Source organism: Marmota monax, unplaced genomic scaffold (genome assembly GCF_021218885.2).
Source record: "Marmota monax isolate L192 unplaced genomic scaffold, Marmota_monax_Labrador192_F-V1.1 WCK01_AAM20220418_F8-fsc00612, whole genome shotgun sequence".
NCBI lineage: Eukaryota > Metazoa > Chordata > Mammalia > Rodentia > Sciuridae > Marmota > Marmota monax.
Genome location: NW_026693501.1, coordinates 70,605 through 95,750, shown reverse-complemented (window position 1 = coordinate 95,750; position 25,146 = coordinate 70,605). Strand labels below are relative to the sequence as shown.

The 25,146-nt window shown below is 39.6% G+C and overlaps 1 pseudogene; it reads right to left on the bottom strand.

Moving 5' to 3' along the window:
* Positions 1-1,186: 1,186 nt before the first annotated feature.
* LOC124102159 (olfactory receptor 7E178-like) lies at positions 1,187-2,119 on the bottom strand (annotated as a pseudogene).
* Positions 2,120-25,146: the final 23,027 nt, after the last annotated feature.

Sequence of the window (25,146 nt, the reverse complement as noted above, 5' to 3'; positions counted from 1 at the left end):
GTAGATGTTGTTAAGTGAAAGAACAGGACATTTGTGTCCATGACACAGGCATAGTCACGTTCAATCTTGCCCCTTATTCTATGGCACATTCCTGAATATGAGGAAAGTACACTCAGGAATGCGCCACATGTGTTGCATCCATGCTAATTATGGTTAGGATTTGTGTACAATGCAAAGGCCTATTTGATGTTCAACACACATTTTAATTTTTGTTGTCCATGGTGCCACAAATGGTATAGCCTCTGGGAAATCAGAAATTCAAGAGAATTAATCATTTCTCTGCAAATACACAGCATATACTTATTTGAAGACCAAATTAAAGAGCAACATTATAGAAATTGGAATGCAATAACTTCAGATTACAAGACATTTTAGTTAAATGATATGATAACACTTATTATTAATAATAGCTATCTCACTTATATTTGTCTCTATTTTATACTTTGATCACATATTTATTACACATCACCCATTATCTTTTTAATCCATAGTCAATGCAGTTGTGTCAACTGGTATTCAATTCATATGATAAAGCTGAATCTCAGGGACAATAACAACCTTCTCTATGTCCACGAAATAATAAATTGAGCCAACAGCAGTCAAAAGTAAGTTCCTGAATTGAAATTTAATATCTAAAGCACCAAGCAATAGAATCAAAGCACCTAGTTTCAAACCCTGCTTAAAGAAAAAAAAAAGTAAGTTGTTGATCTCAGAATTAAGATGCACTAATCTTTTTCATTGCTTCCCAGACATCAGAATATTTTAAACAGAGATTCATATATCTTAATGGAAGGTACATCTCAGGTACATTTTTAAACTTTTTTAAGTTTCCTAATTAGCAATAAAATCAAGAACTGATCAAATCAAGTGGGACAATTATAAGAATGAAGGAGATGTGGACAGCCTCAAGGATATCCTAGAAAAGGAGAAAGAGGGAGATCTGTGCTGAATTATTTTGCACCCACTTTTTGTTTTATCTTTTCTTCTGACCTCAGCCATTCTTCCTAAATTGGTGCAGACTAGATGTTTAGCTTTGCTGTATTTTAAACATAGGTCTACTGATAAATATAATTTATCATGGATTGAAATCCTCTTACTTTAGTTACATGAAGATAACCTGCTTCATTATTTTGTCAGGTCTTGTTATGCTTGAATAGGTCCCAACCAGATGCAACAGTTTCTGACATTAGACTGTTCTGCTATAAACTCTCTTCAGGGCACATTTAATGTCCCTGTTCCTCAGGCTGTAGATGAAGGGATTCAGCATGGGAGTGACCACAGTATACATCACTGAGGCCACTGCACCCTTCCTGGGAGAATGTGATACAGTTGATCCAAGGTACACTCCAAAGCCTGTTCCATAAAATAAGCAAACAACTGACAGGTGAGAACCACAGGTAGAGAAAGCTTTAAATTTCCCACCTGAGGAAGGGATTTTCAGAATGGAGGAAATAATTTTATAATAAGATAAAAAATACCTGAAATGGGAAAAAAAACAAACATGGTGCCAACAAAATGTTTGACAATGTTTTTAGAGAAGGTATCAGAACATAATAGATTAAGGAGTTCAGAAGGGTCACAGAAGAAGTTAGAAACTTCTACATCCTTGAAGTTGGTAAATTGTAAGATAGTCAAATTATGGAGCTGGGAGTCCAAAAGGCTAAACAAAAAAGATGTCAAAACTAATAAGCCACAGAGAGAATCCAGGGTTCATAATGACTGAGTAATGCACAGGGTGACAGATGGCCACAAAATGATCAAAGTCCATCACAGTCAGAAGCATATCATCCATACATGCAAAAATGGCAAAAAGAGACATTTGTGTCAGGCAGCCCACGTAGGAAATGACTCTACTGTGAATCTGAATGTCCATAATCATCTTTGGGACTGTGGTGGAAATGAAGAATATGTCAGCGGATGACAAGCTGGATAGGACGAAGTACATGGGGGAGTGGAGGTGGGAGTCAGAGCTGACGGCCAGGATGATGAGCAGGATCCCAAGCACTGTGACCAGGTACATGGACAGGAAAAGTCCAAAGAGGATCTACTGCAGGTCTGGATCCTCTGAGAGTCTCATGAGAGGAAATTCTGAAATGTGTGTTAGATTTTGTGTTTCCATAGTGCTAGAACACCTTTAGACAGGAAAAAGGGTAGGAAAAAAGCAAAAACATAAATGGGCACCCAGCACCCTGTATATATTTAAATTCTAGTTAAGTATTCACACACAAAGTACTCAATTGTGGAAATTTTAATCTTCTTAGCCTCTTTCTTTATTGCAGGCTCTTCTATCCACACCCATTTTAGAGGCATTGACTAGAACAATGTTAGAAGTTGAGGAGCATTATCAGTCTTCACTGATACATGGATTGAAATCCTCTTACTTTAGTTACATGAAGATAACCTGCTTCATTACTTTGTAAGGTCTTGCTATGCTTGAATTGTGGGAAATGCAAAAGAGAAAAAAAACAGGTATAATGAAAACTTACACAGGCAATTTCCACATCTGTAAAGTGGGTATAATATATAAATACCTTATATGGTGTTGTAAGAAAGTAGTTAAAAAACATTTAAATACTCTGACATGTGATTGCTAATTTTGGACTAGACAAAATTAGGGAATGAAGGAAGAGAAGGGGACTTGTTGGTAAGAAGGTGGGAGAATCAATCACGCATTATTACCCTAGGTGCATATATGATTACATGACCCGTATAAATCTACATCATGTGCAACCAGACTAATGAGAAGTTATACTCCATTTATGTATGATGTGTCAAAATGCACTCTACTGACATGTATAACTAATTAGAGTAAATAAAAATATTTTAAAATCATTTAAATAGCATAACTTATGGTTCTCAGTCTCATTATTTTATTTACCTGTTGATATTTTAGAATATCCAGATACCCTAGCCTCACACTAAAATCAATTTAATCAGAATTGCATTTGAAATTTGGAGCGGTTTCTTCTTAACAAGCATTGAGAACCAATGCCTTAGAATATTTCCTGGCACTTAGAACATTCCTTATGAATATCAACAATTGTTATGAAGAATACACACTGTCTACATAAAAGTACAAATATTTGATAATATTCACATCAGGACTAACATTTGATATAGTTGTGTATAATTACCTAAGAAATTTAAGTTCTTGGTATCTCTGCAGGATTTCATTCTCTGTACACTTGTCCCCAAACACAGCTACAGTCATGAGTTGGGTGGGTATAATTTCTTGTCAGTGTTTTCATGTCAATATTGATTTATATATTCATAAATTGATTTATTTTTAAAATTTACCAAAAAAGTACCTAGTGCTCATCTAAGTAATCTAAACACAATACCTATTGCATTTGAAATATACTAGTTCACATTAACATGTGTTTTTAAGTCTCTCTGTAAGGTCATTTAATCTTGTCCTTGAATAAATCTATGATCTCTTTGATGAGAGACTTCTAAATAAATAAATAATAATTCCAAATTTCCCTTTGCCCTTTTTTATACACACTTCACAAATTAATTCCACAGGGAGCACCCATTTTCTGTCCATTCCATACTGGATGCAGTTGTGCCAACTAAGACACAGAGAGGATTCAAATTTAAATTGTCAGGTTTTAGGTCCAATCCATTAAATGTCTTTATTTTCCCAGCCAACAGAAACTACTGAGCAGAGGGCCAGTGGTCTTAACTGCAAGTATGTTTTTTAATTCTTTCCAGTTTCCAGCAAAGGAATGAATCAAGACCTGACTTTGTGTCTCCTTTAGATTGAGTTGGATAATGACATACATGGAGGGGGATGTGGTCTGTCATATAAAAGTCCTGCAAGGGGGAGCAAGAGAGAGTTCTGTGCTAAATTATGGTGTGCCTATATTTTTGTAAGCTTTGCCTGTGATCTATGGTTACCTTTCTAATAATGGATGCTACCCTGCCCTCTGATCTACCAGAAACCCCCCCAAAATAATGGCAACACTAAACATGATGGAAAGGATTGAAAGAACATGAAATAATTGGTGGGTCATCAAGGGGACAATCTGCCAGGATCTTCTTGGTATGAAGCCCTGTATCAAACATGGCTCAACTCAAATGGCCCAATCCAACCATGACCTCTTTCTTTTCTACCTAAAAAATTAGTACAAGTTACAAAAATATAATGTATTCTTTCATTTTCTGTAATGTAATAATAATGTAAGCATATGTAACTAGAGTAAGACTGTGCCCATGAAATTAAACAAGTGACTCCAAGCATGTTGCTCAGGACCTGACACTTAGGAAGCCCTCTACATCAGCCTATGATGTGATGGTTACTTCCATTCTCCTCAACATCCTTACATCACCTTTGTAATCATTTTGGAGTGCTTAACAAACAATTTAGAAGCATCAATTTTTTCCTATTCTGATTAATATTTCTTAGAGATACAGGTCCTGTGTGGTTGGAAACTAAAATTTTTAATAAGATTTCTGCTATTTGCACCATAAACAGGAATGTAAACTTTACAATCCACATAGCTGAAACTTTGCATATGTTGTCCTCTGATTACCAAAACTGTCATGCTTGTCCTCATGATGTGGAAAGAAGAGTTCCAAGAGCAAGGAGTTTCTTCCTGGAGTGACAGGGTATTGAATAGGTGTTAAAAGGTCCAGGGGACAACCTGCCAAGACTCTTGTACCCAGGTGCTCTGTGTCTCTAGGCACACAGCTCAATTCTAACAGTTTCAGTGCATTCAACCCAAACACCCATCACAAGTTACATAAAAATGTTGAGCTCCTTTAGTTTCTGTAAAATAAAAGAATGTGGCACTTACAGCTTGGGGAAGACTACACAGATGAATTCAAACAATCTACATAGAACATATAGCTCAACACCTGACCCTCTGGAGTATCTCAATAATGGTTTGTGATGTGGTTACTGTCATCCTCATTATGTCCATCATAATCTTTTGGGGGTGCTTAAGAAATAGAGGGACTAATTTTCAGCCATAGTAGATGAGATGTCTGTGGGAAATAGATTCATTGTATACGGGAAGTAAAATTTAGGAGGAGATTTCTAGGACACCTACTACAATCCCATATGTACATGTCACAGTCCTCATAGCTAAAATTTTTCACATAGGCATCCTCCCTTAGGTTACCAAAACTGCTTGATCATCAAAACAATAGGAAACAATGCTTCTGACAGTCCTTACTCCATCCTTCATCTCCCTCAGTACTTACTGGATGATGATGCTTCTCTGCTGAGTCATAGCAAAAGACTGCAGATTTAATGTCCCTACCCTGCCTGTTGCACACTGAGTACTTCTCTGTCTACAAGACTGGCATCAGTGCAGTCTCAGACAGGAGGCTACTGATGCAGTTAGTTGTGGGAGGAGGAGCCACAAATGGAGCCAACTGTACCAGAAACATCAAACTGAAGGGCTAAAGGCATAGCTGATTATTTACAACTATAAGACCTCTGAGGCTCAATGCACAGAGCTCATAATTAGCCAATTTGGTCCAGGTTATCACAAACTCCAAGGACTTCCTACTATTAATAAAGGAAGAAAAAGAAGAGAGAAATGAATACTGATAAAGGAGGAAGATCATGTGTACTATTCATTACTTTCAATTCTTTTTTTAAATTTTTTTTGTAGTTGAATATGGACAGCATGTCTTTTTTTTATTTGTTTATTTTTATGTGGTGCTAAGGATTGACCCAGTGTCTCGCAAATGCTAGGCAAGCGCTCTGCCTCTGAGCTATAGTCCTAGCCCTCTCATTTCTTTTTAAAAAAATTCATTACCTTTTGGGTTGGGATTGTAGCTCAGCAGTAGATAGCTCACATCACACATGTGAGACCCTGGGTTTGGTCCTCAGCACCACATAAAAATAAATAAGTGAAATAAAGATATTGTGTCCAACTACAACTAAAAACAAATTAAAAAAAAAAGTCATTGACTTTTTTAAAAAAATAATTTCTCTTTGTGTTAGATAAAATTTAAATTCCGAAGACACATTACAATTCTCACCATTGTTAAGTTCAGAAATCAACAACATTCATTAAACCCACATTGTGGTACATCCATCACCAATATTCACCTCTAGGAACTTTTTATCTTATCAAACTGAAACATTGTATCAATTAATAACTCCACATTCCTCCCACTCCCAACAATGATTACCATTATCAACTATGAAACATGATGAGAAATTAATTCATTGTACTATATAAATGCACATAAGTGATGACATCATAGAACACAAGTGTAGTAGTAGTGTACTTTTCACCTACCAATTATTTCTAAAATGAAATGCTAACACTAAAAATGTATAATATACAAACCACACATTTTTCCCTAACTTTTCTCTAGTTTCTGCATATGACTCTCCATATATTTAAAATTCAAATATTCACATGTAATTTATTCACACTTGAGGTCCATACACTACCAGTACTTCTCAGTTCTGTTATACAGATTTGTATTAACCCCATACTATCTCAGTAAAATATGTGAGGTAGAAAGCACCTCTTTGACTCTTTCTTTTAATCTACTTTATGTAGTGTCCTGACAGTATGGTTTTATTATTTTCTGATCATAAACCCTCTAATAAATTGCTGAGACCTTTAGATTAAAGGAAAGCCCCAAAACCCAGGTGTCAGTCTCAAACTTCTTATGCCTAAATAATTGTTGTTCACATCAAAACTTTCAAATTCACAGATTGCAATTCTCTTACTTTACCTACCTATGAACAACTTGGGTTCATTATTCTGCTAACTTAATTCATGATTTAACTAGGGAAAATTCAAATAGTACAGGAAATATTATAGCATATGTACAATATTTTCATCTGAAAATGAGAATAATAATTTTCAAGATTATTAGTTGTAAGAAAAGCCTTTTTAAATCTATTAAATTGCATAAATTAGTACTCTAAGTCCGACTGATCAATACACTTGCCTATGGATATTTTAAAGTATTCAGGTGCCTTGGTCTCAAACCAAACCTATGTAATCAGAATATCTGCATATGGCATTTTTGGTGATCCTTCTTTACACTGGTTTTGAGGACCACTGCTGTTCAGTCAGCTTCCTCACTGCTGTGACCAGCAAACCTGACAAGAACAGTTTTAAGGGGAAAAAGTTTATTCAGGGCTCATAATTTCAGAGATCTTAGTCCATAGATGGCCAACTCCATTCCTCATAACCTGAAATGAGGCAGAACATCATGGTGGGGTAAAGTAACTCAAAATATGGCACTAGCTGGGTACAATGGAACATGCCTATAATCCAAGTGACTCAGGAGGCTGAGGCAGGAGGATCATAAGTTCAAAGTCAGCCTCAGCAACTTAGCAAGGCATTAAACAACAGTGAGACCCTGTCTCAAAAAAAATAAAAAGGACTGGGGATGAAGCTAAGTGGTTAAGCACCCTAGATTCAATCCCTGGTACCATAAATAAATAAATAAATGGCCCCAGGAAGCAGAGAGAGAACTCTCTTCACCACAACAAAATATAAACCCCAAAGATACACCCCCAGTGACCCACCATAGGTCTAGCCACACCCCACCTGCTTTGAGTTACCATCTGTTAATCCCTATCAGAGGATTAATGCACTGTAAGTTTAAGGCTCTTATAAGCCAATCATTTCACTTCTAAATCTTCTACCATTGTGTCACACAAGAGATTTTGTGGGATATCTAACATTCAAACCATAATATTCTGCCCCTGGACCCCAAAAGCTCATGCTTATCTCATGGTGCAAAATATATTTAGTCCACATTCAAGAGTCCCCATTGTCTCAACAATTCCAGGATTGCCCATAAGTACAAGTCCAAAGTCTCCCCTGAGACTCATGGTAAACTCTCATCATGCACTCCTGCAAAACTCAAAAGCAAGTTACAAGTATCCAAAATATAAATGTACAAAGTAAGAACTTGCATTCCACAATGGAGAAATAGGGGCATAGAAAGAAGAGATGGGACCAAAACAAGACTGAACTCCAACTGGGCAAACAAGCCCTGTATTTCTATGTCCAGCACCTGGGGTTCTCTCTGAAGGAGTGTGTACATCTGCCCCTGTGTTTTTGCTGGTTGCAGCCCACATGTTCTCTCTGTCCTCTTGTCTCTGCTCAAATCCTGTAGCTTTCCTCTGCAGATTTGCCAAGATTATGGCATTTTTTAATCTCGGGGGTCTCCACTGCAACTTTGGCTTTCTCCTCACATCTCCACACAGTGCCCTCTCAGGGGCAGCCCACAGGGACTCTAATCCTGCTGCACTTTGCATTATTTCCAAGGCCTTCCTTTGAAATTCTTTTCCTTTTAAAATTCCCCTAACTCCAGGATCCCAAATTTCTACAGGACCAGCAACACGTGATTGATGCCAAGATCTGCTGTCATCTTGAGTAGTAGCCAACCCTCTAGGGTCCAAAGCTGCACCAGCCTCTGAGTGCTTGAGCACCTGAGCATGGTGAAACAACTTTGTAGGCTTCCCTGTACAAACAGGGTGCCCCACTGGTCTCTTCTCAAAGGAATATTTACTTTTACTCCCTAGACCGGAGATGAGTGTGATAACGCCAATTCCTGTGGTGCCCTCAAGACATCTTTCTTATTGTCTCTTGCAAAGTCTTTAGCATTCATTAACTGGCAGTTATGTCCTTAACAACTGCAATTTCTTTAGCCCCAGTTTTACTCCCACCTTTCAAGTCCAAAATTTTCAAATATTTCTGCTTTCTGGTCCTGAATACCACAATAAATTTGGCTATAATCTGCCAGAAATACCCATTCCACTGCCTAAATATTATGCTGCCTAGAAATTTCTTCTGCCACATTAAGATGCCCACCATTTTTAAAATCAGCCTCTCAGAAAGTCTCAGGACACAGGCAAACCAGAACACAACATGAATGGCCTCTAGTCCAATTTCCAGTAGAATCCCTTTTTTCCTCTGAAACCTTTGGAACCTGTCCCTACTATTCACAGTTATACCAGCATTCTGGTATTCTGAGCTCCCACCAGAATTCCCCATTAAGGTCCACTTACAACATTCAAAAGTTTTTCCAGGTTATATTGCTAAACTTTCCAATATTCCAACTACAAATTCCAAAAAGCTTCAAAAACTTCTGAACCATACAGTCAGGTTAGTCACAGTAATGACCAACTTCTGGTACCAATTTCTGTTTTAGTTAGCTTTTTCCTGCTCTAACCAACAAACCTAACAAAATGATTTTAAGGAAAATGTATTTGTTATCCCAAGCCATAACAACTGCCTTAGACTATGTCTTGGCATTTACAAATTTTATAATACATTAAAAAGACATAAATCATGATGGGAAAAAAAACTAAAAACATTTCCTCTAAAATTAGGAATGAGATAAGGATGTCCACTCTTACTACTTCCTATTTGATATGGTTAAGACATGAGGTGTCCCCCCCAAAAGATCATGTGTGAGAAAATACAAGAAAGTTTAGAGGCCAAATTATTGGGTGATGAGAGCCTTAACCTAACCACTAATATGGATTAAGTGGATAGTAACTATAGACAGGAAGGGTGTGGCTGAAGGAGGTATGTCACTGGGGTGTACCTCTGGGGTACATATTTTGTCCCTGGTGAGCAGAATTCTCTCTGTTTCCTGGGGCCATGCCCAGAACTCCCTTCTTCTGCCATACTCTTCCACCATGATGTTCTACCTCACATCAAGCCCAAAGCAATGGAGTTGGCCATGTATGGACTAAGACCTCTGAACCCATGAGTGCCAAATAAACTTTCCCTCGTCTAAAAATGTTCTCATGAGATCTTGGTCACAGTAGTGAAAAGCTAACTGAAACACTATTCAATATAGTACTTGAACTTTAGCCAGAGCAAATAGGAAAGATAGAGAAATAAAATGTATACTAGTAGGAAAGGGAAAAATCAAACTATACCTCTTTTTAGATGATATGATCTTTTATTTAGGATATCCTAAAGACTACACTAGAAGACTTTTAGAGCTTATAAACAAATTCAGCAAAATAACAGGATACAAAACCAACATTCAAAAATTTATAGTTTTTCTATACACCAATAACAAATCTGCTGAGAAAGAAATCAGCAAAATGATTCTATTTGCAATGACTTAAAAAAAATAAAATAAAATACATAAGAATAAATCGAATCAAAGAAGTGAAAAGACCTGTACAGTGAAAATTATGTAACACTGAAGAAAGAGATTAAAGAAGACACTAGATGATGGTTAGTCCTCCCATGTTCATGGATAGGCAGAATTAATATTGTTAAAATTGCCATATTAACCAAAAGTGATCTACAGATTCAATACAATCTCCATAAAAATACAAATGACATTTTATCAGAAAAAAAAAACAATACTAAAATTCATATGGAAATACAGAAAGATCCCAAATAGCCAGGGTAATCCTGAGCAAAAAGAGCAATGCTAAAAGCATCACAATATTCGATTTCAAAATACACATAGCAACAAAAACTGCATGGTACTGACATAAAAACAGACACATAAATCAATGAAATAGAATAGTGGACCCAGAGACAAACCCCTAACAATATAGTCATTTGATCCTTGACAATGGCACCAAAAAATACCTTGAAGAAAAGACAGACTCTTCAACAAGATGCTGGGAAAACTGGATATACATATGTAGAAGAATGAAACTTGAATCCCTATCTCTCACACTATATAAAAAGTTAACTCAGAATTAATAAAAGATCTAACTATGGACCCAAAGTGCAAATGTTAGAAAAAATAAACTCAGGGTAAATGTCAAGATATTGGCATAAGCAATGAGTTCCTGATAATTTAGAAAATAATAAGAAAAATCAACAAATGGGACTGTTTCAAATTAAAAAGTTTCTACATAGCAAAGGAACCAATAGAGTGAAGAGATAGACTATAGAATGGGAGAAACATTTTATGGGCTACTCTTCCAAAAGGGATTAACATACATATTATATAAAGAACTCAAAAAACTTAATATCAAAAGCAGAAACAACCCAATAAATAAATTGGCAAATGAAATGTACACATACTTATCAATGGAAAAAGTATGTATAGCCAAAATTACATGAAAAAAAATGTTCAACACCTTTAGCCATGAGGGAAATATAAATTACAACTACACTAAGATTTCATCTCATCCCAGTCAGAATAGTTATCACCAAAAATACAAAAAAAAAAAAAAAAAAAAAATGCTGACTAGTGTCGCGACCCCTTGCCCGCAAGGAAGACGCAACTCAGGAATCTTCTTTCAGCAGTTTATTCAGGCCTTTGATATTTCTTCTTCTCTCCCTCGGATGCCCCTCCCAGCCTTAATAAAGCATCTCAAGCCCCAATGTGAAGCTGCCACGTGGAGCTTTCTCATAGGGTGGTGAAAAACCATGCGCCAACTCTCCCAAATAAGGAGTTGTTTGTCACAGACCACAGCGGAGCCAGCGCCATCTTGTAATGGCGACCATAGTCTGCAGAAACGGCAGAAGCGGCTCACCACAGTTCCCCCTTTCTGTTTTCTTAAAATAATACAGGCGAGAGTAGAGGTCCTATCCCACTGTGCAGAAGTGGCTGCATAGTATGGCTCAGTCCTAAGGAGGGCCCTTCCCCAGATCTGAGGCCATATCAGCCGGACGCCTTTTTTCGTGGGGCGGGGCGTGGACGCGTCTAACCCGCATGCAATAGGACATGCTCTCCTTGAGGTCCACGTCAAGGATCACTCAAGTGCAGTGCCTTGCCTCGCATCCTGTATCGTGACGATGGTGGACGAAGGGGGATAGCTGAGGCTGAACTGTGGCTGTTTATAACGACAAACAAGTTGACAGCACCCTGAAAGAAAGGCACGGACTTTAAGGCGATAGAAAAGCACTAGTGCGGAAACCCATCTGCGTGCAATGGCAGTAAGACTGGCAGAGTGCAAGGGCTTTCCAACACTAAGAGAATAACAAGGAAAGTCATGTCGATCCCAGTGCAATGTTATAATAACTTGGGGTGTAACGACCATGTCAAAGGTTTACTGTTTAAGATGCGCAAGCCAGACTTGAGGTGAGTTGCCATTTTCTAAAGCTGCAAGAGCTTGTATGATCATAGCCTTATCGTGAGCACTGCGGGCCTTAAGGCGACAGAGAAACCACAAACAGAGGAACATACCAAAGCAACACATTGCACCAAAAATGCCTACCCCCACCCACTCTTTGAAGAAGGAAAAAGCAGAAGATATCCAATCGGTGAATTGACCCAAAGTCACGGGATCGACACGGGTACTGTTCAAGACAGCTATCTGGGTTAGTTGAGACTGGATCATTTCTTCTGCTGCCATGGACCAATTTCTGGCCAAACATTCACCAATGATGCGGGAGGCATTCCTGGAATCATTAAATCTGACAGAAGTTATGCATAAATGTGCACGTTGGTCAACACAACCCAAAAGCACCAAGTCAGCCAATTCTTCTACCTGAGCTTGGAGTAAATCTATTCTTTGGTTGGCAGCTAAAATCCCTGACAAAATATGTTGATTAATTGTATTTTGGGATTCAAGTATGGTGGAAGTTTGTTGAACAACTTGATTAATGGTGGCAGCAGTTTGTACTTGACTGGCCATGGCCACTCCGGCCGTAACCGCTGCAGCAGCAGACACTGCCACAGCTGTCACTATAGCTGCCGTAATTCCAAAATCCCTGTGGACTTTAAGTAGCTCAACAATGGGGAATTTATCTGGGTCCGCAGTGACTGGGATTGGGACAAAAGTTGGAATTTTCATAACCACCGCCATAGTCCAGGAGCCATTCCAACACTCAGATAAGAGACAGGTAACATTAGAACAATCCAGCATCCCCGATGAGGTGTCATTAGCCAAAAGGAGCAAGAACGGGGATTGGACACAGACCATTGCAGGGGGCAATGTGGCATTATATAGCAGAGAGTTGAACGAAACAGATGTAAGTCTATTACCTCGTTCACTCTCCCCAACAGTGCCAGAAACATTAGCCAGCCAGCTTTTGGCTCCCAGCAATTGAGCCAATGCAGAAATATCGGCTGAAGCCCCCTTCTCATTGGAAATCAGCCATTGAAACCAGGACCAACCTACTCCTGTAGAGGAGTTGGTACTGTTGTTAAAGTTATAAACATGCCTCTTAAGAGAGGGGGAAAGGGAGAAACCTTTAGCAACTTGATGTTTCTCCCAAGAATGATCCTGACAAGGCGTAAATGTTGGGGGGAAACCAAGATTAGGGGTACAGTAAGGGGAGGCCTTGAAATGAGTGGCATTGTAAGTACTATTAGAAGAAGGAGGCACTGGAATTAGTACCTTGGAGATAATAGCCAAGGTAGTTATGTTTAAAGCAGAGCTATTTGCGGGGGTCCCTGAGCCTGATTGTTTCCCTGAAACTACTTGGCTCAGTACGGCACTGATAATGCTCCCTGAGACCTGACTGGACTGCAATGGGTCCTCCCAGTTAGTCAAATTTTTGGTCTTAAGGCTGATGCAATTAGCATTTCCAAGGCTGAAACAAAAAACTCCTGTGAGATTAACTTGAGATTGATTAAAAATGCTCTCCATGTCCCCTCTAGGAGAGGCACAGGGAGCAGACATCTCACATGAGGTAGACAAAAGAGTGGGGAGGACACTAGAATTACCATGAACCGGCATCGGCATTGGCCAAGCCCGTGCCACTGCCTACCACTGCATTGGTGTCGTCTGTGCCATCGGCACCAGCACCAGAACCAGAGCACGTAGCAGAGTGAAGATCCTCATCACGGGATTGCTGTGGTATCTCTTGTTGCTGGTCGGTTGATGTTAAGACTCTTCTTGTCAGGCGTTCAGGGACCCACAACGGTTCCGTGCGATCCTGGGGAAAAACACATATAGATCCTCGCGCCCATGTCAGCACGGGGTCGGGGCCGTTCCATTGGCCCGTAAGAACATCCTTCCACTTAACATAGCCAATCACAGAGGGCTGAGGGGACACATGTCTATCGGCCACAGAGCGACCATGAATATCCAAATTCAAAAAATTAATGGTAAAGAGAGCTAAGGACAGGCGTTCTTTAGGAGTGTGTTCAGCTCCTATTCCCCCTTTTTGTTTTTGTAAAGTGTCCTTTAAGGTGCGATGAGCACACTCAACAATGCCTTGTCCTTGAGGATTGTAAGGCAGACCATGAGTAAGTTGCACTCCCATGGTAGAACAAAAGGATGTAAATTGTCTGCCAGTATAAGCATGTCCATTATCAGTCTTAAGGGATGCAGGAGCACCCCATGCTGCCCATGCTTCTAGGCAATGAGTAATAACATTACGTGCCTTTTCTCCTGATAAAGCAGAAGCATGAATAACTCCAGAGCACGTATCAACAGAAACATGCACATACTTGAGGTTACCAAAGTCAGGTATGTGTGTCACATCCATTTGCCAGACAACCAATGGCTTCAATCCCCGTGGGTTCACTCCATAATTAGGGGGATGAAGAAATGTGACACAATGGGGACATTGTAATACTATCTGACGAGCATCCGTTCTTGAAATGGAAAAACACCTGCGCAGCGTTAAAGCATTAACATGGAAATTCTGGTGAAATAATTTAGCCCCCTCTAAGAAGGAAGCCAAGCATATCAACTGACCTCTAGTGGCTGAGTCCGCACAGGCATTACCCTGTGATAACGGACCAGGAAGAGAGGTGTGAGCCCGGATGTGCATTGGATAAAAAGGAGCAGTGCAGCTACAGATAAGCTGTTGAAGCTGATTAAGGTAAGCAGATACATTATGGGCATTACTAATAGCTCCCACGGCCTCCAGGACTTTTAGTGCTTGTATCACATAGATGGAGTCCGAAATAAGATTAAAAGGAAAAGAACACTGTTTAAAAACCTCAATAACAATTTGCAGTTCCACCCATTGTGGATTTCCAGGAGCAAATTGATGCTGAACAGGGGGAGAATCATTAATTACATAAGCTCCCATTCCAGACTTGGAACCATCAGTAAAAATATTAACAGCCCCCGGAATTGGATTGGGTGAAGTTACCTTAGGGAAAATGATGGGATGTTCTTTAACAAAATGGAGTAATGGATGGGAAGGGTAATGATTATCAATATCCCCTTGAAACGAGCAACATAGAATAGCCCAGTTGTCTAGAGTAGCACACAAAACATTAAGTTGAGCTTTAGTATTAGGGTATAATAAGAGAAGAAGGTTATTGTCCGAAAAATTGAATGCTTTGTTGAATCCCTTTAAGTGCTAATGCTGCAACAGCATCAGGATAGTATTCTAAGGATTTTCCTGGGGATACATGTGGGTGGATCCATAGTAAAGGCCCATCTTGCCACAGTACTCCAGTAGGCTGCCACATAGTGGCAAGCACACATAACTGGAAAGGTTTATCACTCTGGAGCCTGCATAGAGTAGCATGTTGTATAGCTTCTTCTACTGTTATAAGGGCCGCTCTAGCCTCTTTGGTGAGGCTACGAGGAGAAGCAAGATCTGGATCACCCTTAAGGGTAGCATACAAAGGCTGGAGCACACCATTAGGAATATGCAAATATCCCCTTATCCAATTAATATCTCCCAGTAGTTTTTGAAAATCATTTAGAGTTTGGAGATCCTGAGTTCTTATGGTGGTTTTTTGTGGTTTTAATTTGTCATACCCAATTATCGCTCCCAAATACTCAATAGAATTCCCCGTTTGAACCTTTTCAGGTGCGATATGTAGCCCATATTGAGCTAACAGCTTTACTAATTCTTTATAGGCCTCATTAACTGTCTGCTCTAACTTAGCGGCCAATAACACATCATCCATATAATGAATGATCTTGATGGAGGAATACTTATGTCTGAGAGGTGCGAGTGCCTTCCCCACATACATCTGGCACATCGTGGGACTATTAGCCATTCCCTGCGGCAACACTACCCACTCAAACCTTTGATCTGGTTCCTCGTGGTTACACGAGGGAAGGGTGAAGGCAAAACGCTGTGAGTCTTTAGGATGCAAAGGAATAGAAAAGAAACAGTCTTTAATGTCAATAGCAATAATATGCCAGCCCTGAGGAACAGAGGAGAGCAGAGGCAGCCCTCTTTGAATGGGCCCCATAAGTTGCATTTGAGCATTAACTGCTCGTAGATCATGCAGTAGGTGCCAATTTCCTGATTTTTTCTTAATAACAAATATGGGAGTATTCCATGGAGAAGTAGAAGGTTGGATGTGACGCAAGTCAAGTTGTTCTTTGACTAGATCATGGGCTGCTGCCAATTTAACCGAGGGAAGAGGCCACTGAGGCACCCAAACAGGCTCCTCGGTGAGCCATGTTATGGGTATTTGAGCCCCAGTGGCCCCTAGGAAAAACCCAGACCAAATCTGTTAAGCTTTTGATGACCTTGCACAGGATGCCTACGCCCCTGTAGGTGTTTTCCTAGTCCTAGACCTGGCCTATACCTCATATTTTGCATAATTTGTTGAGACACTGGGGAATAGTCATTACTAAGAGTGAACCCCATGTCTTTCATTAGATCACGGCCCCATAAAGAGATAGGTAAATCAAGTACATAAGGCTGAAAGGTGCCATTGTGTCCTTCCGGGTCCTTCCAAGATAGATGTCTACAGCTGATTTGAGGGGCTTGGGCATATCCAAGTCCTCTCAGGGATTGATCAGAAGTCTGCACTGGCCATCCCTTAGACCAGTCCTTAAGGGCTATGATACTACGGTCTGCTCCTGTATCCAGCAATCCCACAATAGATTTACCTTCTATGCTTAATTCCAAAGTGGGGCGATTGCTCATATCTAGTGACAAATAGGCACAATTCCCTCCGGTGGTACCAATCTCACTTCCCGTCCGTGACCTTGAGTGCTCAAAGACCAATTGCTTGATAAGGGGCATGGCTCTATCAGGATCCACAAAAATCTTTCCAGCGGCATCCACCATCCTTGCTACAAAATCTGAAAAGGGTTCTGTAGGGCCTTGTAGAATCTTGGTCAAATTACCAGACACCTCTCCTCTATTTGGAAGCGACTTCCATGCCCGAATGCAAATGTTGTTAATTTGATCATATGCCTCAAGAGGAAATCCTGTCTGTTGATTTGCAAATCTACCCTGCCCCAAAAGCATATCCTTGTCCCAATGGGTGTGTCCCGCCGCATGGTTTTGGGCGGCCTGCTCTATTGCGCCCTCTAGCACAAACGCTCTCCAGTCCAAATATTTACCCAGGGAAACACAAGCCCGAACAAGGCTAGCCCAATCAGAGGGAGTCATGCAGTATCTAGACAGACTCTCCACCTGAGTTAGTGTGAAGGCGGCATCCACCCCATAAGTGCGCACAGACTCCGCCAGGGTCTTCACAATTTTAAAATCTAAGGGTTCATGGAATCTTCCCCTATTGTCATCCTGAAAAACTGGATAAGCAAGACCCATCTCAGCGTTAACAGCCCTCCATGTTTGGGCATGGAAAGCTCTCCCCGAAACACCCCCACCATACGGCAGTGGATCCGGGGGATCGCTTTTCTTGAGCCCCTGTTTATTTCTGTTCCCTTCTCCTATAGCTAAACTCTCTAGCTGACGAGACAGCCTCCTGAGCTCTTCTTCCTCATCCTCCTCTTCCTCTGACCCACTTTCACATGGGGGTGTGTGCAGCGTACTGAGATCTGGATACAATCGTCTCCTCCCCTGTTTCACGCTCCGCACACTCCCATCCTTCTGAGATACCTCACTTCTTGCCGGAGACAATCGTCTCCTCCCCTGTTTCACGCTCCGCACACTCCCATCCTCCTGAGGCACCTCACTTCCTGCCGTCTCTGATTTCTCCTCATGTAATTGCTCTAGAACTTCCTGTCCTTTAGTAAGTGCTTCCTGACATCTGCCATCTGTAAGGCAACTACGGACCATTTTCCAAAGGGGTATCACCCCACCCTCTAATATGCCCTGCTCAGAAGCAAAGTCAAGATCTTTGCCTAATTTATCCCAACTAGGTACAGTAAGGCTGCCCGAAAATGCAAACCACGGTGCAGCGATATCTATCTTCTGTAAAAATCTCTGTAAAGTACTATGTTTCACTTCCAGGCCCTTGGAACGTAACAGGCCATCTAGGGCCAGGAGAAGTGGACTTGAAGATGCGGCACCCATGACACAACAACAAAAGAAGCACAAAAAACAAAAGCGAAATGACACAACAAAAGAAACACAGAAAACAAAAGCGAAAGTAGAAGCGAAAGTACACAGTGCAGCTGCAATAAAATGTAATGCTCTCTCTTTCTTTACAGAGGAGCTGCCCCGCTTTGGTCGTGGATCCCACTTACCTGGGACTAACCCCGCTTTGATCGCGGATCCCACTTATTGGGACTAACCCCGCTTTGGTCGCGGATCCCACTTACCTGGGACTAACCGGTGCACCACCCCTGACTGCTGAAAGTTCTGGTTCCCGGGTTTCGGCACCACTTGTCGCGACCCCTTGCCCGCAAGGAAGACGCAGCTCAGGAATCTTCTTTCAGCAGTTTATTCAGGCCTTTGATATTTCTTCTTCTCTCCCTCGGATGCCCCTCCCAGCCTTAATAAAGCATCTCAAGCCCCAATGCGAAGCTGCCACGTGGAGCTTTCTCATAGGGTGGTGAAAAACCATGCGCCAACTCTCCCAAATAAGGAGTTGTTTGTCACAGACCACAGCGGAGCCAGCGCCATCTTGTAATGGCGACCATAGTCTGCAGAAACGGCAGAAGCGGCTCACCACAGACTAGTACATGAGGATAAAAGTAACCGCTTTACACAGTTTTGGGAATGTAAATTAGTTCAGCTACTATGGAAATCAGTATGGAATTTCCTCAAAAAACTAAAAATAGAAATACCATGTAATCCATCTATAAGATTTGGAGCATATAACCAAAGAAATTAAAGTCAGCATACTATAAAGACACCTGCATACCCATATATGTTATGGCACAACTCATAATATCCAATTTATGGGATGAGCCTAAGGGCCTATCATCAGATGACTGGATTAAGAAAATGTGGCATATATACAGAATAAAGTATTATTCAGCAATAAAAAAGAATAAAATCATGTTTTTTTCAGGAAAATTGATGAAAATGTAGATCATAATGTTAAGTGAAATAAGCCAGACTCAGAAAGGCAAGGGGTACATGTTTCCCTCCTAGGTGAAACAAAGGGTGGAGGACATATGAAAGTAACAGAGGGATCACTAGAGAAAAGGGAGAGGGAGGAGTGTAAGGGAGGTTAATGAGGAGGTGGGTATGATCAAAGTATGTTATTTGCATAAATAAACCCAAAAAGAATATGTGTATATGCCACAATGTAGCCATTTATTCTACATAATTAAATGTACTAATAAAAAGAGAAAAGAATGTATGCCTAAAAAAGAGAGTATTTAACTTTTTAAATATTTTGTTTCCTTTCGGTGGACAAAACATCTTTACTTTATTTTTATGTGGTGCTGAGGATCGAAGCCAGTGCCCCATGCATGCCAGTTGAGTGAGCTACCACTTGAGCCACATCCCCAGCCCCTAATATTACTATTAATTCACCTTTCTCTTCCCCAAGTCCAATACAAGTTTCAAGACAAAAAAAATGGAAAATATTTCTTATTTCTGTGAATAATGCACACCTCTTTTTTAAAGTTCAAAAATTTAGCAACATTTGTTTCATACCTAAAATTTTATATTGATTTGATAACAGTGTGGCAAATTTGAATTCTGGGAATCTCTGCATGATTACATTCTTCTACACACCTATCCCACAAAGGCAACCACTGTCATGGAATTGATAGGTAGATTTTCCCGTCAGTGTTTCCATGTCACTCTTGATTTATGTATTAATGGGTACAGTAAAAATAATCTACCATATAATTTAGTTGATCTAGCTGTTTCACTTCTTTATTCAAAGGAAAGAAAATAAACCCATAAAGGAAGAAATCATCATACCAAATATATACCCTCATGCCCATGTTTATTGCAGCACAACTCTCAATAGCTAAGATACAGAATTACCCTAGGTAACAGATGAATAGATAAAGAAAACATGGTACATAAATCCACAGTGGAATATTATTCTACCCTAAAAAAAGAATAAAATCCAGTCATTTGAAGCAGAGTGGATGGAAAGGAGGACATTATGCTATGTGAAAGAAGCCAGACAGAGAAAGACAAAATACCACATGATCTCCATCTTATGTAGAAGCTTAAAAAAAGTCAACCTGGAATTATAATAGTGATTACTAGACATTGAGAAAATTGAGAGGGTTGGGGTAAGGGTGATTAGAATTGATTAGTGGATTAGTGCACACTGTATGCCTGTAAGGAAATATCATACTGAATCTCATTAATGTGTACAATTATTATGCATTAATTAAAATTTGTTTCTTAAAAACTTACCTAAGAAGTACATAAAGCTCATCTAAGTAGTCTACAGCACAAAATCTATTGCCCCTGAAATATACTAGTTTACTTCAACATGTGGTGATGTAAGACATACATCAACTTCAAATGCTTTAACAGGTACGTGGCATTACCTGAAGGATAGACACTATTTGTCAGTTTATTAATACAATAATCATTTCAAAATTCTTGTGTCTCTGTTCATATCAAACAAGTGAGAGTTTTCAAATACTGTGTGGGTAAAGGATAGTTGTTTGAATTACAACAGTTGATGCATGCTCAATTTTATTTCTGATCACCTATATTGTCATAATAAATGATCACTCATTCTCAACTACATCCTTATTGTATACCATAAAAATATTTATAGAGTATATTAATGATCCTTTCATAATAAACCATGAAGAAATTTCATCTTCTATGGGGAATATTACCACATGCTTCCAGTAGAAGAGACTGCTCTGGAATGAGAATTAGGACATCCACATTTAAGTCTTGTATTATTGACCTGCTACTACACAGAATGTGTGTAAATCTCACCACCTCTCTGATTACTGGAAATAGAGTAACACCCATCTCTACAACATGAGTGGCACATAAGGCAAGTTTGGAGCTTAATTAATAGTTGGTCAATATAGATTTTTCTTAAATAAAACATACACCTAGGCACAGGGGTACACACCTATAGTCTCAATCACTTGGGAAGTCTAGGCAGGAGAATCACAAGTTCAAGTCCAGCCTTAGCAACTTGGAAAGACTATGTCTCAAAATTAAAAAAAAATTAAATTAAAAGGGCTAGGTACTCAGTAGAGAGTGCCTCTGGATTCAATCCTCGGTACCTCAAAAGCAAATAGATAGATAGATAGATAGATAGATGATAGATAGATAGATAGATACGATTCAGGGAAAGGAGGGAGGATGGGAAAAGAGAGGAATGGTGGAATGAAACTGATCAAACTATGCTATGTATATATAGGAATGTTCTACAGTGAAGTTTATCTTTATGTATATCTATAAAATACTAATTGAAAAAAGAAACTATAAATAAATACAATAAAGACCAGTAGAGTAGAGAAGAGGAATGGGGGAGGTAGGAGGAAAGAAAAAGGGAAGTAATGGGGACTGAAGTAGAGCACATTATAATCCATGCTTATATGATTGTATCAAAATGATCTCCAATATTACACATATATATCTAATACACTAATAAAATAAAATAAAAAATAAAGCAGTCATTATGAAAAGAGCAAGTTTATTGATGAATACAATTGTCAAAAGGGACTGGAGCAACTAAACAGACACTTCACAGAAGAAATACAGGCAATAAATATATGGAAAAATGTTCAACATCTCTAGCAATTAGAGAAATGCAAATCAAAACTACATTGAGATTCCATCTCACTCCAGTCAGAATGGCAATCATCAGGAATACAAGAAACAATAAATGTTGGCAAGGATGTGGGGAAAAAAGGTCCACTCCCACATTGTTGGTGGGACTGAAAATTGGTCCACCACTTTGGAAAGCCGTATGGAGTTTCCTCAGAAAACTTGCAATAGAACCACCATTTGATCCAACTATCCCACTCCTCAGTTTATACCCAAGGGACTTAAAATCAGCATACTACAGTAATGCAGCCACATCAACATTTATAGCAGCTCCATCTACAATAGCTAAACTATGAATCAACCTAGATGCCCTTCAGCAGATGAATGGATAAAGAAAATGTGGTATATATACACAATGGAATATTACTCTGCTTTAAAGAAGAATGAAATTACGGCATTTGCGGGTAAATGGACGGAACTGGAAAATATCATGATAAGCAAAATAAGTCAATCCCAAAGAACCAAAGGCTGAATGTTTTCTCTGATATACAAATGCTAATTCACAATAAGGTGCAGGGGGCACAATAGTGGTATTTTAGACTAAACAAAGGGAAGTGTAGGGAGGGGAGGGGACATGGTGGGTAGTAATGATAGTTGAATGAATTGGACATTATTACCCTCGGTGCATATATGATTACATGACCTGTGTAACTCTATATCATGTACAACCAGACAAATTAGAAGTTATACTCCATTTAAGTATGATGTATCAAAATTCTACTGTTATGTATAACTAATTAGAACAAATAAATTTAAAAATATATAAAATAAATAGGCTTAAAGCACACACACAAAAAGGAACTGGAGCCAGAATTATGTGAAACTCTAAAATGTCTCTCAGTTCAAAAAATAAAATGTACCTGATCCCTTCACCCCTTCACTTTCTGCTTGATTTGTTTTATATCCCATGAAGATTTCTGCAATGGTTCTTCAGTAACTGAATGTTACCAGTACAATTAAGTGGGATCACAGGCACTGTGTCTCAAATTCTATGGGATATTCCTGAAAGGAAGGAAAGTATAGACAGTCTGGAAAGTGCTCAGTGTACAGAAGCCACAGTGATTATGGCCACTGTTTGAACCAAGGAAGGGTATATTCAATGTTTAACAGAGATTTTTATGTTTGATGCCTTCTCTGTGGCAAGTGAAGAATCAGTTCTTGGAAATCAGAAATGAAAGAACCAATGTGGAAGGAAAGAAACAGTTTGAATGAGATTTCTGGGACTCCATGACAACCACAACATAAATGTTGCAGTCCTCTCAGTTGAAATTTTATGTATTTGTATCCTGCCACCTGACCACACAAACTGCCATTTTTGTCCTGATGATGATTAATAAACAATCTGCCCCTGGCTGTCTCCTCTATGCATTCTCTCTCTCTCTCAGCACTTTACTTGGTTAAGCAGTGTCTCTGTGTTTCACGGACTGCAGGTACCATGTCCCTTGGCTGTATTATGCCCAATGAAGGTTCAGGCTCCATCCACAGGGTTGATATTATCAGTGTCACAAAAGACTTTCATAATGCAGACAACTAAGAGAGAAGGCACAGGCATGGAATTCATGGGACTGGAGCCATCAGACCAAAAGTCCCAAAGCATAGACTCATTATTGAATATTATATACCCCTAGAGGCTCAATGCACAGAGTTCATCTTTACCAAGTTTGGCCTAAATTATCCTAATAATTAAGGACTTGCTAATATTAGTGAAGGAAGAAGAAGAAGAAGAAGAAGAAGAAGAAGAAGAAGAAGAAGAAGAAGAAGAAGAAGAAGAGAATCAATGACCATGAAAGAATTTGGACTCCTCTACTAATGAGTAAGCTCATGCATAATATTTATTCATTTCTTTCATTTCATTTTTTTCAAATACCAGTGTGCCTTTTATTATCATTGTTTGTAACTGTCAAATATACAGAACAAAAAATTGACCATTTTAACTATCCAGTTCAGTGGCATGAATTACACTCATGTGGTTGTGCAACCATCACTACCATCCATCTCCAGAAATTTCTCATCTTCACAAACTGAAAATGTACCCATTTTAAAATCTCCCCTTCCTGTTTCCCACCAATTGTAGCAACTACTATTCTATTATGAAATGTGATAATTAGTCATTAAACTATAAAAATTTATATATCCAAGGAGGTAGAATCTACAGATCTAGATATTTGGCTTTGTTGCCTTTTCTAAATAAGATTCCAAATGGATGTCAGAGGTCCTGAGATTAGACTGATCTGCTGCGAATCCTCCTCAGTGAGCTTTTAATGTCCCTGTTCCTCAGGCTGTAGATGAAGGGATTCAGCTTAGGGCTGACCACAGTGTACATCATTGAGGCCACTGTGTTGTTTTGGGGGGACTGTGACACAGCTGATCCAAGGTACACTACAATGCCTGTCCCATAAAATAAGCTGCTGAGAGCCACAGAAGATCAGAATGGCCCCTGGCATTTTGCCAATAGTATTGGTTGAGAGGCGAGCCATTAAGATGATGACTTTTGAGTTCTTGCGGAATTCCCGTTGAGTTCCAGTTGAGCACTCTCAGGGATTCCTGGAGAGTTCGCATTGGTTGGGGAAGTGCTGGAGGAGGGATTTCCGGTTGGTGGTTCCTGGAGGAGCCACGTGGATGGCGTTCGGGAGAGTTTCCGGGAGCATGTGTGGAGTGTGCTGGTGGAGTTCAGAAATAAATTTTGTTCCTGCTTCAGTGGCTCTTGATTTGTGCCCAGCCAGACTGCGGCATTTGGCAACCCATACGGGGAATGCTTAAAGCTCGGAGGTAAGTGAAATTGCTCGCCCCTAAGGGAAGGCGAGAGAATGGGTGACCATTTCAAAAAAAAATGTGTTCTTGTTTTGATTTGTTTTGTTTTTGTTTCAAGCTGCCTATCCCTAGAACTTTCTCAGGCAAACTGGGAAAAATGGTTGGATCAAGGTTTGAAGTTGTTCGCCCCTGAGGAAGAGATAGAAATAGACCACAAATGCACATGTCAAGAAAATAGGAAAATTGATACAATGATTTTTTGTTCCGTTTTTGTTTCATTCTGTTTCAGTTTTGTTTTGTGTTATCTTGTTGGGTTGCATTATTTTATAGTAGATTAGTAAAAAACAAACTGAAAGAGTGTTAAGTAAATTGTTAGAGGTTCAGACCATGGAGAAAGACACTTTAGATCAAGCAAAAAAGAAGATCTCTCGAGCTAGTCAGATGGAGGAAGAAAATTTAAAGAAAAAGGGGCTATTAGGGAAAAAGCTACAACAGGAGGCTGCTACTAACACTGTTCTATCACCAGAAGGCGTAATTCAACCAACAGCTCCACCTATGGAGACAGCTGAGTGGCCCTCAAACCCATAGTTGATAGATGGGATCCTGAGGCATGACCTCAAAGATTAGCATGCCCTGTACTTGAGCAGGCTGGAGGGCAGTGAATTCACCATGCTTTAGATTT